Below are 16,709 nucleotides of genomic sequence, written 5' to 3'. Positions count from 1 at the left end.
CAGGTTTCAGCTTGAGCCCACCTTTTAAGTTTACTCTTCAACAACAGTCCCAAAGGGAATCTTCATGACCCTGTGAAGCTTAACCAAAACACTAAAAAATAAACTCAATTTCTAAACACCAAGACAGAGCTAGAACATGCTGTTAAGCTCCCCACAGCACACAGAGGCACAGAGAAGTAAACCAAGCCTCTCTCCAAAGGCTACAGCTTTATGTTCAGCTTAGACTTAGGCCAAGGAGTAGGGTTGACTGTTCAAGCTGACTACTAAAGCAGCTCACACGTCTCTCTGTCCTTACAAAAATCCTTCCTCCTTCCTCTGCACCATCACAGAAGCTTCCCATCCTCCCTCTAATGTGCCACATTTGGTATAATTCACTGATGACAGTACTTAGGAACGTTTAAGCAATTCCTTCCATGTCACCATCTTTTATGTATGCTTACATTTTCCCTTTCCCTTGGCTTGAAAATATAAAACATAGGATACCATCCTTCAGTAGTTGCAGACAAACCATCTGCTCCCCAAAACGCAGCAGCTGAATGCTTCAGTCATTTAAGAACTGCTGATAGTTTATACATAACTTCCTTCAAAATAAATATCCACTAGGACAAAAAGAAGCATGTCTACCCACTTATATACATGCATTTGACACATGATCTAATGCCCCATAAAGTTAACTTCAGTGGCTTAAGGAAAAAAAATGAAAATGAAGTGCTGAAATAGGTAGTGCAGAAACCCTTTAATCTGTAAGAAATGAAGCTGATAATACATGCAAAGCCTTCCACCAGGATTTACAGAGTTACTGTCTGATCTGTTCCACAGACTGAAATCACAGAGTCAAGGTATGTGAGCTGGTAAGCATTAAATATTATTTTGCTTGGAACACTGTTTCTTTTGGTATCATTACATATTTGCGATAAACCAAAGATGTCAATTTTCTATGAGTTTGTGGGTACACTTGAAAGTGACCTCGTCTGGCACAAAGCAAATCTCCACTTTGTTTATATTCATGTTTAACCACTGCTGAGCCTGGGGCCACCAGCTTATCCCTAGGCTGAGATCACAGAAATATTGCAGCTCACATCAAAGCTGACCAGAGGTCTGAGACAATCAGCCCAATGACCTTATGTAGGGGAGGGTTTGACTTCAACATGTTTCATCTGATGCCTTTACATAGAGACCCAGACCATATGAGCTGGGATTTCAGCATTCCACCTTGCTGCTGCTTACCACAGTGGAACACAAGCAAAAAAAAAAAAAAAAAAATCATAAATAATGTCTACTAAAAAAACCAGGCAGGAATAAAATCATAGAATCATTTAGGTTGGAAAAGACCTTTAAGGTCATTGAATCTGAAGTCATATAGATTACGCCCTATAGTTTCCCAAGCTGACATCGAAAGTTTTCTAAGCTTAGATCACATGTATTTCCTGGAGAAAAAGTGTGTTTGGAGAATGAATAAACCAGACATAAGAAAAAACACAGGCATTTTCCTTAGCCATTTTATTTTGTAGCTATTTGTAAGACATGATTAACATGGAATAGTCTGTTGCCGATTTCATTTTGGGGCTGAAAGAAAGATATTGGATAGTGTCTGAGAGGGGGATGAACTCCTTTGAGCTTACAATTAGCAGCAGTGGCTGGGTCAAGGGATCTGGTAGGAGGACACAGAGAGCAGGAATTCCCAGGTAAGCCCCTGTTGCTAGTGAGCAAAAATTGTTTACATGCGAAGGCTGTCCCCCCGGAGACTTTTGAACAACAGAATAGTATTCTGTTGTGGCTCAGGACAAAAGGGGTTTCTGTTCTCCTGAAACCTCTGGTATGTTCTGGTTGAGCAATTTCAAGTCCACCACAACAATATTTCTGCATTTCTTCCCCTTTAATTGAAAGGGAGACAAAAATGAGAGAAGACAGCAGTGCAGAAGAACATTCAAATTAAGTGGAATTTCAAAAGAAAGTAATGACAGAACCTGTTCAAAGTTTGGAATAAATTATCATAAACATGCATTTATGTAAAAATTAATGTTCCAGGTTGTTCTGAAATAATGGTTAAAGCAATCATCCATGTACTACCTATATAGTGGCACTTAATATGCTCAAAATGATGCTCCAAATTTCCCTTTATTAATACCCTCATTTTCTCTTTTTTGAAACACTTTTTCCAAATGTTGCTCATCCAAAAAAACATTTCCCATGACACATAATTGATTTCAGATTGAAAAACAAACAGAAAACCCAATGGCAACCAAATTAACGGCTGAAAAATGAGCTATTGTGAAGTTCCGGTGATCTCTATTAAGCAGGCAGATACCTGCAGTACCGTCCTCATGCCTTGGAAGGAGGATGTGAAACTCTGAAAGGGGAAGATTTGAAATAACCTGTGCCAGAATTTCCTGGCATTTACTATGCTCACGAAAACCGGCTTAAACTTAGCCAAGTTATCCACTTTGGGAAAGGAAGGGCTGGTGGCAAAAGGAAGTCCAGAAGCATCTTTTGAGTGTCAGCTGGGTGCTGTGCAATGGGATTTGGCAGGTGTACATCATTATTTTTAAAAAAAGAAGGGGGGAAATAAATCAATCAAACCAGCAAGCCCGACTTCCTTCTGAAGTGCACATGAACAAAACCTACTGTTATAGGACATGTGTTTGGGCTGTAAATTCAAGCCCTCAAAAGCAAGGACATGACGCAATCAAGGCTGCAGAGCCCAGCGGCCAAGAAGGGCTTATGCTGCAGGGTGGTCTGAAGAGCAACACTTCTGCCCATTGAACTTGACTGCATTTGGTTGGAACTGGGAAGACACAGAGAAGGAGTCCAGGGGCTGCAGGCAAGTTATTTAAAGTGAACTTTGAAAACCCCAGTTCCAAGGGCACCTTAAGCACTTGCAGATGCTGACTTATGCTCCCTGATATCAGGAGTTATTAGACACTTCATCCAGCTAGGTGTTTTGGAAAACCCAAGCAGATATCTAAGTACCTTTGAAAATCATGTCTGCGTGGGGACCATATTACTTTTGTATTAATAATGTGGTGACCAGCTTATTAAGAAAAACAGCTTTCAACTGCTTTCATTCAACTGGACAAAATTAATGATAAAATAAATGAAAAGGGTAATTTAGATATAAAAAAAAATTAATATTTTCTTATTGAAGTTCATCTTACCGAACAAATAAAATGTCTCTTAGGCATTCTCTGCATTTTCATAGGCTTCCATTTCCATCCAAAGTCAACCAACTGGAAAATACATCTCTTTATAGAGAGCAGAATGAAAAATACAAAGCAATCAAAAATAGAATTATATCTAGATTTCTTATGCAGGTTAGAATTGAGTGAAAAAGCTACTCTGGGCCATCCCAGGGACCAAACCACAAAATACCATATAAAATGTTCCCAAGAAACTTATATAAAGGCATTTCTTAACTTCTTAATTTTTTTGTAAACCCTACTAACTATTTGTTAATTCTATTAGCATTCCTGTACGACAACAGAACAGGTGAAAGCATTGTCTGAAGAAGCATTTCTATGCTAACATCGTTCCAGAAACACTGGCAGAAGAAATCTGGATCACTTTAATTTGAACATTCACCAAGCATTATAAACATTCCTAGTCCAGTCCCTCCTAGTCATAACTATGACTGTAAAAAAATCTTCCTGTTGGTAAAATGAGGCCACAAAATACATTTTCTTTTGCACATGGACAAGAAAAAAGAATCCGATCTCACTTCGGAGACTTAAAGGGAGAAAAAAGATGCATTTGCTCTTCTTCTGATAGCTTCCAATGTACTAGAGAGATCCGTAACTATCCCGGAGATTTGGAGTAACAGCATCTCTGGAACAGAGAAGGTGGTGTTTTCTCCATGCAGCACTTGCAAGAAGCCAAAAGCATCCACAAATAGCTGACTGTGCCATTTTAAGTCTAAGCCAAACCCGCTGGTAGCCACTCTACTCTCTTCAGCAGACTATGGAGGAGTCACTAAGTGAACAACAGATCCATTCAAGTCAAATTCTTTACTGTATCCTTTTTTCCTATACCTCCCTAATAGTACAAATGGTCACTTATAGATGATTCAGCCAGAAGTTGAGAAGTGGAGCTCTGGAAACCTCTCAATCCTGTTTTTTCAGCTACAAGATGAAATGTTGCTGTAACAGATGCTGCCTGGAGGACTTCTACACTTACGCCTCCACCAACATGCATACCCCTAATTTCTATGACTACCATCAACTTCACCAGAGACTTCCAAATAGAGATGTCTTAAACAAGAATGGTCCTTCAGCAGCCCCTACTTGAGAGCACAATGAATTATTAATCTAATGGAGTGATAGTTTCACATAAATCTGATTTTACCTTATCAGACATTTAATCTGTAAGTGCAAGCAGGCTGGCAATGTAGGCTCTTCTCTCCTGTGGCAGGGATTTGATCTGGCAGCCCCATCACAGATTTCTCATCATTGTAACACTTTTTGTTACTATGTAAAGAAGCCGGGATCGCTAATGAAAACTAGGGGGGGTTGTACCATTTTCAATTATAAGAAGATTTGCGAAGGGTTTTTGGAGATGTTGTGCTGATTCCTTGCCTCTCTACTACCTCCCGCATTCATCTTTTTATTTTGTCTTTCATGTCCTTTCTGATGCCCCACATCCCATCATGCCACACTGCACTGGTTAAATAAACCCCTAAATCTAGCTTTTGTGTAGCACTAATCCTTTTATTTCCTAAGTCTTATTTAATCCAAAGGGCTTCCTTTCATCTCTTTAACTGACAGTTGGGTCACTACTGTTTCCTATCAACAGCTCCTGAAAATCCTGTATGGAGTTAAAAACCTTTCAAGTGTTTCTATGATTCTCATTAGTTTCTGCTCTCCCCAACACCTCCTAAAGACCATATTGCTGCTGCCCATGCCTTCCAGCCTCCCCCCTCCCCAAGACAGCTCTCACTTAACATCAGCAATAACCACATCAGAAAGGGTTTCCCATTTTTTTCTGGAAAACTCCCTACGCTAGTTCCGGCTCAGACATTAGTAAGGCTTGGTTAAGTACACATTGTATGCATACAGTGCAGAAAAAAGAGAAAGGATTTTAGTCAAAGGAGGTTGGGGAGAGGGTCACGAGTGACACTTTCCCTGGTGCCACAGGGGAGACGTTATCAGCTGGGTTTTCGTGCATTAAATCACTGCCCATAGGAAAAGGTGTCTCCGTTTCCCCCTGTGCTCTTCCTTCTCCCCTTGATCCCTCACTAGCCAGTGAAGCAAAACTGATTCAATGGGGCCGGGGGAGAAGCAGCTTTCAAAAGTCACTCCCTGTAAGAAGCACCCATTCGCTAACACCCAGCAGGTGCCTGCGGCAAGGTCCTGCCTCCCCACAGCAAGCTGTTTCAGAGCGAGTCCTTCTGTTGAGTGAGAGGCTGAGCAGAAGTCGCAGTGAGAGGACACCTCAGCTCTCGCACTGCTGACTTGCAGACCATGCGTGCCCGCTCTCTGCTCCCAGCCCTCGCTGGCCCATAGCAGTCCTCATGCTCTGCCCTGTTCTGCAGCTCTCAGAGAGATGGTACAAATTCTTTACATGTCTCCCGCTCCTTGCACCCTCCCGCGGTACAGGTGGCAGCAGTAAAAGCCAAAGCCTGGAGCTGGCAAGCATGGAAATACCATCCCCTCCAAAGGGAGACAGAGCTGCTGCTGCTGCTGCTGCACCGTGGTGAGAGGGGAGTGTTTATGAAGCTGCCCAGACTTCCTCCAGGCACCTCATCACCTCCATCCAAAATCTCTTGGTGATTTTAGAGATGCCAGAGATGACCAGTCATTTCTGTATCCTACTGGACAAATAGCCCAGAACATCAGATGGCATTTAGCAGTTCAGATTTATAACAAAATGTGTGAGATTTACTCCCATTTCCTCCCCTTCAGGCAGTGGTAAGTGTGAATATGAACACCTGAATGACACCAGGATCAGCATACTCACCAGATGATGAGCACCCTTGTTTCTTGCTGATGGACACCATGTACAGAGAAAAGGACCACCTATTCAGCAGCACCCTGGGTTGTAGCCGTCAGGCACAGAAGAGCAGGCACCTGTAGTCCTCCATTAACAACCCCAAATGACTGTGTCAGGGGACAGGATAAAGCCAGTGTCATTGTGCAACTTCCCACTCTCCACAGCCACCTCCAAACCCTGCCTTTCCCCAGCTTGTAAGCTGTCTTCTCCATGTTTATTCATGTGCTGAAAGCTAACCATTTATACCACGGACAACATTCATATCTTCAGATAAATAAAATTTCTGGATGAAGCACTGGCAGTGACACCGTAGCCAAGTCCCTCTCTACCTCCCCACATGGGTCAGTCCCTGCTCCCCCCTGCAGCTCCACTCTTCAGTCCTGGCAGCTGAAGCTCCTGCAAAGTCCCAGCGTGCAGGATGGCACCCTCACCCTCAGCTGGGGCGAAGCACCTAGGTGAGTCACTCGAAGCACAGCACAAAGAGTTTTCTTGAACTCTAATGTTAAATTGCTCTCAAAACGTGAAAGCTAATCTCCACCTCACTTCTGTTTTGCCTGGTGTAGCTCTAGCTTTGCCTCTGGATCCTAACTCATCCTCTCCCAGCTCCCAAAGCCAACTACCTCCTAAAGCCTACTAAGTCAGGCAGGGGATTTCTTGCTAAATGCTACCACGTGGGCCCACTGTATGTAACCAGTTAAACTGGCTAGATGGCTGCTGCAGTCCACAGCTGCTCCAGTTTACACTCAGAAGCAAGTTGTTATTCACACAACACAAGCCTTATCTCTCTGCAGACATGCAGTAGCACGTCTGCATCCTTTGCACTACCATACTCATGGGTTAGACAGGGTGGGCCAAGCAAGTTTAGTCAAACTGCAGAGGCTTTTATTTGTGCTGAAATATTGTTTAAGAAGGCAATGGCAGGGACTGTGAAACTAGCATGGGAACACAGTAATTATCAATTTGTCCTCACTCATCTCTTTCTTACAATGCTAATAAAAAAATCTTCTAATGCTTTTAATTAGATTTTGCTCAGTGTGAGTTCAGTATTTTACTCATGTAATAACACTCTAACAAAGTTAACCAAGAGCTACAAAATTTAGAGCTGGATTTTTAAAAAGTCTTTTAAAACCACAGATATCTTGTACTGAAGGTTGAACAACCTGCCTCGGGATCTAGAATCCAACCTTTCCTCCCAGCCAGCTACCAAATACTCCTACCCAGAGGGTCATCCACCACCCTCACAGTGCAATGCCTTGCTCCAGTGTGGGTGTAATAACAGGACGCAACCAAGACAACCCTCCCAGAGGCTATTTTCCAGCATCATTCTGGAAACTGCAGTGAGCCAGGGATGACCACAATAAGCAGGACCATCCTGCTTTGGTGGGAGAGGAGATGAGCTGCATACCTGTGAAGTGTGCTGTGCCAGTTCCCCTCCATGCCAGGCACCCAGCCGCATGACCAGGGCCTGGCTGTTTCATTTACTTAGCAATGACAGAAGCAGTAAGAAGCAGAGCAGGAAGTTTCAGATCTCACCAGTCATTTATACTGCCACTTCGTCATCCACCAAAGGGTATGTGATTTCATCTGCCAGATAAAACAATGTATTAACAAAAGGGGAATTCTCTCAGAAAAATTAAATAGAAGTTACTCTTTAAGAACACACACAAATAAAAGCTTAAGCATGTCAGTAGTGTACTGAGACCTCAGCAGGAGCGAGGCACCTTCCTGCTATATTTAAGAACCTTTCTGAACAGAAAGTGATGTGCACATGAATGTTGATGCTTTCCTAGATGGGGATATAAATATCTGAAAGGGAAAAGACCACAAAAAAAGAAGGAGGGGGGGGGGGGAAGAATAAAGAAGTCCAGTTTCTGTCAAACTAAACAAGTCTGGACTATCCCCCCCCCCCCCCCAAACAAAACCCAAACAAAAAACCCACCATAACCCACAACATTCACACTTGTAAAGGAGAAACACACGAATTTCAGGATAGAGCATGCTTCGTCTAGCAGCAGCGGTCCTGTCACCCTTTGATCAATCCATGATAAAGAAAACTCCATTTTCCTGTGATACCTGTGAAGGCAACAGCCAAAGAAGGAAGCATCCGATGCAGCCAAAATCTCAAATTAACACTGCTAGTTTAAAATCAAACTGCCACTTTATAGGCATGCAGTATAAAGAATATAGGGTGAGAGTAATTTGAGTGCAGCAGCTTAAAGCTGGAGAGCAAACAGTTCTGCTGCAGTCTGAGCCTGACAGAGGAGTTCTGCAGAAATACCACTGTGAAAGAAAGACCGTAACTGATCTGCAGGGTTATGGAGGCATGTGTTGTTATGAGATGGTCTTGGGCTAAAATGCAGTAGCACCTGCATATACTTTGCAGCTGACAGATGTTGGAGAACCACAGATAAAGTAAATTATATCAAAATTCATAACTACTTGATCTCCAAACTTGTCACTTCAACATGAAATTACATGGAAGACTAGAACTGTGGTAATATTGGCAATGTGGGAACACTTCAACTTTCTAAAGGTTCAGCACTTCCAGCAACAGGAGGGACAGCAGTGTAGTCCATCACTTCTTCAAAGTTACCCGGGGACAAGTTTTAAGTCAAGAGATGTTCCGTGGTTTATATCTCACAGGCTGCATTCGGCAATATCCATCTCACACACACACAAAACTTGCCAATATACCAGCAAATTTCCTCACTCAGAGAAGCAGCGGTGCATTTCCTAACGCTTAACAAAATGCAAAGTGAGCAGAAGTGCTAGCAGAAGGAGGTATAACTGTCAGACTATCATTTGTGACCCTGGTATTTTTCATTGGAGTTATGGTAATATTAAAAAAACACCGAGGATGAAAACACTAGGCATAAGGCTCAAAAACTGCCTAAATTTCTAACATGTCACTTAATTGCTTATATGCTTAGGCAAGGTTTCAGGTTTGCTACTTCTGCAGGGGCCCTGGTTCAGAAAACATGCAGGCACAAGCAGCACCTAGGCATATTCCAAAAACACCAGCAAGTTGGAGAGAAATATAAAAGCAAATCCCCCAAATACTCATTTTTCATCTGGCTTCACTTTACAGTCTTTCATATCCTGAGATCATCCTTCTCCAGGAATTACATGACTTGCCCTTTACCAGAGCAGTTCACAAATAGTAAATGTGTTTCATAACAGAAAGCTGGAAGGAAAATAATCGCAGTTGGTCTTGAATTTCTTTTTCATTTTTGATGAAAAATTCATAATTCTTTTTCTAACTTTTATTTCTAAATTATGAGGAAAAACACTTCATATTTTACAATAACTCCACCTTCAGGTCATCAATGTGACATGAGGATAAATCATGACCAGGTAAGTAGAACACACAAACACCCTATCTGGAACATCTCCAGCTCAAATTAGGAGGAACGAGTAAATTTGCTGAGGCAAGAGAGGAACTAATGTAAATTTTCACCAATTTGCTCATAAAAATGGGAATTTACATATTTGTGATGATTTTGTCGCTCTTTTTGTCTATGTTGAGCTCTCCTGATGGAGCATGTTCACCCAATTTCCCATCACCCTTGGCAGGCCCAGGACAGTGACACAGCTCACATGGGATTGTGGTAAGAGCCTAGGATTTTAGCGGCTTGCCTGCCTCACCATCACACATCAGACATGCTGAAATGGGACCATCAGTACTTGTTGCTAGGTGGAACAACAGTTTAGTGCCTGAGAAAGCATCTGTGACTTTGGTTTCCCATAAAAAAATAACAGTCACTGTCAGCGACGTGTGTGTTAATCCAGTATTTCTGTGCAGGTAGCCAGGTGTGCAATCCCAGAGCATGAAGCCTTCTTTCTATCCAAAACAATAGCAGAGGCAACAGCGATGCTAAACCATACCCTCCTAGTGATGGAGGGAGTATCCAATCGGCAAAATGCCCATGCTTATCCTAAATAGCTCCAGCTACCAGGTCTGGCTCCAGCAGCTTGAACAGTCCTGCAATGCGGCTTCAAGCTGCCTGGGGTGTCTCTGCTCACACTGCCAAGAATGTCACCATTTTAAGCTACTTGTGGTAATGCAGTTTTGGGGATGGGTAGCTTCTTGTAAGCCTCCTCAGACTCACTGCACGTGCACTGCTAAAGCTGTCTGAAATAAAATTGAGTGTAGCAGAGATTGTAGATTATGAGGTATATAGTAGAAAAAGAAGTATGACTTACTGCCATATGTATGGGTTACAGTGTGGACAAGTGCTTCTCATTTTGGCTGAACAGTTTTACATTAAGCCTTTCAGAAAACCGTCAGCACTGTATATAGGTAACAGTTCAAAATGCTCAAGGGTTTATAGGTAAATATAACCTTAAATATAAAAAGCTTTCCACTGTAAATGCAACTTCTCTTGTAGAGTACAAAATTACTATTGCTGCCATACTCATCATCAAATGATATGTATCATTCAGCCAAGGAAATGCTGAGTAAGGTCCTCAGCTTGCTGTAGTTAAAAAGGAAAAAAAAAACAGGGAGGGTAAATAATATCACAGAAAGGATTCAAATATCAGCCTTGTCACAGAGAAAATGAAATCCTTTCCACCACTCACACTGCCAACCAAACATTTGTGTTTATCTGTTTCTGTCTCTCGTGCCATCCTGGATGCGGGGGATGACCGCATCATTGGTGAGGTTGTCCAGGCAGCTGACATCAAAGCAGCCTGATGTAGAGCTGCAGCATTTTCCGAGGGGTACAGGGCCATTTCAGAACTCCCTGCAAACAGGCTGAATCGCAGCACTGTCTGCTTTGATCAGGCCTCTCTCCCGAAGCATCTGGATGGAGCCTCAGACAAGAGATGCTCAGAAAAGGAGTTGGCTGCTTGCCCTGCTGCAGCTGAAGAATTTGAGTGGGGTGGAGGGGATGGGAGGGAGGGAATGCGCTATTTCCAGTGGAGGGAGAGATGCAGCCAAAAGATATCCCAGATCTGAAGGAGCTTTATCGGCATACAGAATCAACGCATTTACTTGCAAAGGGAAGTAGGAGTGGCTAGGATAGACTGACTGGGTTTTGAAAGGTCTTACTCCATCTCCAAATCTGGTGGCTAAATCTAGCCAAATCTAGGCATAATTTCTTCTCTTGTGCTATGGTAATTCATGGAATTTAGAGTACCACAGTCAAACCTAAATCAGCCCAAAATCTCTACCAGTGTTACAGGGACAGAGGGTGCACAGATAGCATGCACAGCGTGCCTCCAATGTGCCTGTCAGCCTTTTAAATCCAGTCTGCACAGATGTAAGCAACACAAGGTAAAAAAAAACCAGTTACGAACTGTTTCCAGTATCACAAGCCATTGGGTTATGATGTTATAATAAAACCTGGGGACCCAGCAAGCAGACATTAGACTGACCAAGAGATTCCTACACGAGGGATCAAGCACCATTTTACCTGGAATATCAAGGTCAGTGTCAATGTTGTAGGTGGCTACAACCCACACACCAGCAACCCCTGGAGCAGCATGTTCACTTCCACATCACATAACCAAGGTGCAGTCATGTGCAATTGCAAAGGCATTTAGCGTGCGCTGAGGGTGGACACTGCCCTGACTGGCATACACAGGAGCCTGACACTGCCCTTGGTCAGACCCCACAGTCACGAAGTGCATCTGTGCTGGGCCACGTGTGCGGGAACAGAAATCTCTCCAGTCAGAGGTTTTCCTCTCTCATGGAAGCAGTGGGCTGTAGCAACATGTCTCAGCTCTGAGCTAGAACACATGGAGAAGCAGGACAACATACTCAACAGCTCTCCCACCTCCTCTGCACAAAAGACACTTAATTTTCTATTGTTCTTTATTTTCTTGCACATCATTTTGAAGGAGCCTTACAATCACTAAGTTAAGTGTTTGCCAGAATTTTTAAGAAATTGCCCCTGACATACAGAAATGGCACAGCCACACCTTTTTGCACAGAAGGTGCAACATGCTGCAGTACTTGCATAAACATGGCCATTTCACTTACCAAAGGTTCTTCTGAGCTCTGAGAAACCCTGAAACTTGCTGCTGCAGCACTAGTTCACTGCTCAGTAGTCACTCAGACTTGTGGTAGCCAAAAGAGCTAGCCCAGGACAGCCCATCCCCTTGCCGTCTTTCACTTGTAGCTCCTGCATTTGCTGCCAAACAATGATGATCAACCTACCATGGACTGCTAAGCCTTTGGGACCACAGTAAAGCAGTAAAGGCATTGGCTCTTAGTAGCTACTCCAGTGCTGTGGGAGAGAAACAGAAACTCCTGGAAAATTAACTGCATGTAAGTAGAAAGAAAAATAAACCGACCCTTTGAGCTTTACAGAGCGTGGGATGCAACCCGTGTGGCCGTCCTCACCAAAGATCAAGAGTGAAAACACATGGAGTCTCCTGTGTTGCAGCCACAGCCTTAACCAGAGACTTCAACCATGTTCAGTAACACGAACTGCCGAGTCCTGCCTGACCCAGTGCACGGAGCCAGCCTCTGCAGCAGCGCTAGCTCTGAGCACCTGCGAGTGATTATACGTGTGCTCCTTTTTCCTGCCGAGCAAAGCCTGGAACGATGAGCCCAACAGTGGATGTGTAGGAAGTGGGTTACGCAGGCAATGAGGTACTGCCTGTGAGGAAAGGAGGGTCTAATCCCCCTTGAACCTGGTATTTGCCTAGAAGGCAACCAGGGGCCAGATAGAAGAGCCTCAGATATTCCCCTTACTTGCACTCACATCACTAAGTCAGAGAGAAATGAGCACAACCCTGCTGGTACCTCAGCCAGCAGCCGGAGCACCAGCAGTACAGGTGCCCTCTCCTCCCTGCCCGTGCACATACCGGAGCTAGAAAAGTTGTTCTTGGCAGAAATTCAGTGGGCATCTGTGCCTGCAAAGGTCTTCATTGCAGAAAAGGTGAGAGAGCTCCTGGGAGCTTTATAGTCACTCAGGATTCTGGTAAACAGCAAACTTTTGCAACATAAGATTTAGCAGCACCTCAGAGAACTTAAGGCAACTCTATTTCTAAATATTTGCTCCACCAAACTCAGTGAAGCTGCCACATTATTTGCATCCACTGAGAACAGGACTGAGGTGGATCCAACCCAGGCTGACACAACCCCACATATGTATCCTGATCCAGCTATGATTTTTGCCAGTGCCAGTTCAGTCGCAGACAGCAACGGAAGAATTCCTGTCAGGGCATTTTATTGACACAGATGTCTTACACATTTTTGTCTCCACTGCAGGAGACAGCAGCGGGTTAGGCTCCGCAACTGCACACCAACTACAGCTGGTCGGCAGAGCAGAGGAAACCCTACCTGTTAGAAAAGGCCAATTTTCAAGTCCTGCAGTCAGCACATGGTGCTTAGGGGGTCTGCATACACCTCCGAAACCCAGCCCGCTGTCATGTAGCCTTTATCTGAGGATCTTGGAAAAGCAGCACAAAAGAGAGACATAGTCTGGTACTGTTACAGAATAAAAACCGTGAGACCAAAGACCAGATTTCTGAGACAGCAAAATTTAGAAGACAGCCTTGGGTAGATGAAGAAATAAGTAAAGTATTGCCCCCTTAACTGAGCTTGGTGTTGTTAGAAAACCACCTTTTTCTCAGTCTCCTTATGCTCCCCTCCTCCTTGTACCAGCACTCAGCCCCTCTGGGTGCCCTGGCTCGGTTAGGGGAGCCAGCAGGACAGTAACAGCACTTCTGAAGGGCACAGCAGGAGGGGGAGTTAGCTTTGCACTAGTTTCGCTCCATGATTTCGCTTAGGAGGAGGGATGCAGTGCAAAGATGCTATTGGGGAAGAGATGCTGTGAGGGGCAGAGCCATGGCAGCAAGCCTCACCTTTAGAAACCAGAGGTAAAATGTTTCTCTCTCTTCTGTGGCACTTGCAGTTTAACATCATCAGTTCCTGGGTTTTGTTCCTCAGGATTGTTCCTTATTTTCCTTAGTAACCATGTCACAAACTCTGACAGTCTTAATATGGCTGGGCTGCACAGAACCCTCTTCAGACCTGCAGTTGACACTGTCTCCTGGCCTCCTGCTGCACAAGCCAAGCAGCTTTGGCCAGGGTGCTTTCCTATGCCATCACCCTTTCCTCTGACACTAGTTTCCTTCTCACGAGCAGGCTATGTTCTAAATTCAGGGAGCAGAAGCAGAGAAAGGTTTAGTTATATGAAGCATGGTAGATTGCATGGGGATCTTAACATTTTCCAACCTACACAGCAGACAGTAAGGGACTGTTCATGCATTCAGTAGCTGAGCAGCAGATGGACATACCCCCTATCCCTCCTCAGGGCTCTTCAGCCGTGTGAATGAAACTCACAAGTGCAGAATTCATGTGAATGCCACAAATAAAACAAAAGCTGAGCTGAATCCTAGCCAAGCAAACCAAGTGTGTGCAGCTTTGTTTTGGGGAGGGCACGGAAAAGAAAATATAGATGGGAGGCTTTTCAGAAAAGATTCTTCCAGAAAGTTTATCACAATTTCACTTTTCAGTTGGGAAGTCACAGTTACAAAAAGGATCTCTGTCACACAATCTCATCATTTGTTTTCAAAGCAAAATAGCAAATTTTTTCTCCCATCAGCATAAATTAATAGCATATATATCCAGTAAGAAGAGGGTGTGTGTTTGAGCAGAACAGCAATTTTTTTTTCATTCGTAATAAAGCAGTGGAACATTTTCAAACCTCATGAAAGAGTCTGTTCTGGGTGGGCTCAAGTATTGGACAAAGATTAAGATACATCTTTGCTACAGCCAAGCCCGCACTTGAGGATTTGAGTTCTGTGTGGTTTAGTGCCATAATCCACCTTCATCACTTCTCTCTGTGTTAGAGTTTGCTCCCTTCCAGCTGCAGAGTATCCTGTCCTCCACACAGCAGCCAGCAGTCCCTTAATGCCCTCCAGCCCACTAAGCTTTTACTCGCATGTCTGTGCCCACAGAGAGACAGCTGATGGAACTGCCTGCAAGGTGAGGGTTCATCAGCATGTTTTCTGCCCCAAGCCTCTTGCCCAAGAAAGCACTGGTAACAGCATGTTCATGGGACACTCCATGTTTGGAAGCCAACAGGGAGACTTGCACATGCTACATGAAATCCCCAGCACTCCCGGTAGCAGAGGTGGACCAGAGCCTGAGCTGTTAGAATGCACAAGCCACTGGCTGCAGCACTTCTGCTGATAACAGAGCATTCATCCCGTACCCACACACATGCCAGGATTTACTTTTCAGTAAACAGGTCAGCCCCCACAGCTCACCAAAGCTCGGCCACCTGGAAGAGCTAGCAGGGCTGGGATGGGCATGGACTATTTTCCACCCATTTTTTTCTCTGTCCCCTTAATAGAGAAACTTTCTTGACCAAGAATCTCCCCAGAATTGTGTATTTGTACAACTCCGATGCATCACACACACACACCCCTTGCAGGATGTTCAGAGGAAGGCATCGGCACAGGTAAACATGTATACCTCCTATGTTCAGGTGCAGACATTAACCACCTATACCTCTTTACTGCTTTAGACTCTGTACATGAGACATTGGATGCAAACTCCATCAACATCAAACTCCAAAAAACATCTTTTGCATCACAACAAGACTTCATGGCTTTCACCACCATGGAAGACCAGGACACTCAAGACAAAGACTTGGTACAGTTCTTGATCAGAAGCCCAGTGAAGCCAACAGCCAGCCATGCCCCTCTGTGGTGTCCTGAGAAAGGATAACACTTTGAAGCTCACTGGGGAACCTTTAAAACTCAGTGAGGAAGATGACAAACAGCCAGAAGACTTCCCATCTGTGGAAAGGGCACTTGCTTGGTCATCTCTGCCAGTTCCCACAGTGGTAGCATCATGGAGGGGAAAAGGGCAGTCTCCCTGGTAATTACATCTAAGACCATTCACATGTCCAAGCCAAAACCTTGAATTTCATTTCATACATTGATAAAGCACGCCAATACCTCAGCAGTTGATGTCATCCAAAAATTCAAATAAGCAGACTGAAGCCTTAGGTGCTGCTGAAAATAGACAGTGCTCATCTTTAAGATCATATTCACTTTTGGGGGTTAGGGCAGTGGGGAAAAGAAACAACTAAGCAACAATGAAAGTGGATGATGCTTTAAAATAATATTATTTCTAACAATATGTCAGGTTTTTCAGAGAAACAATACTTTTCTTGGCAAACTGCTTCTTGGTGAGCTTTTACAACAGGAGCGGAAGGAGAACCACTGGACCACATCCCACCACCCTCTGGGATGGTTCAGAATGAGAAGTATTGTTCCTCAAGTCCTGTGGCAAGGGAAGGCTTCATAATCTTTTCCTCCCATCTTAACTCACAGCGTCAGAGAGCTCCTCACCCACTGCTGCTGATCCTGCACACTGCAAGAGCTCTGAGTCCAGCTGAGCACCGGTAACTCCTGGATCCCTCCCCAGAAATCTCTTCCTTTAGAAAAACAAGTTCTTCAGATTAAACAGAAATATTTAGAGAAGCAGCAGGACCCAAGAGATAAAAGGCTGGTCTGGCTAACAGGAGACTAGGGGTCCTATTCACAGATGTATTTCAGGTACCAGTGCAAAATAGTTTTTCTGAGCAGTCAGCCACTTTGGCAAGAACAAAGGCTAGCATAGAAAGTCAAAACTTCCTTGCTGAGCTTGAGTAACTACAGTTTATAATTTTTATTTAATTTATGCATGGGTACATAAGTTTTAAAATCAGAGATAGTCAAGGGGGCTAATTACTATGTTTAAGATATTCTTGCTTTCT

This window comes from Falco punctatus (assembly GCF_963210335.1).
Source record: "Falco punctatus genome assembly, chromosome: 3".
Taxonomy (NCBI): Eukaryota; Metazoa; Chordata; class Aves; order Falconiformes; family Falconidae; genus Falco; species Falco punctatus.
Note: the sequence above shows the minus strand (reverse complement) of the source record.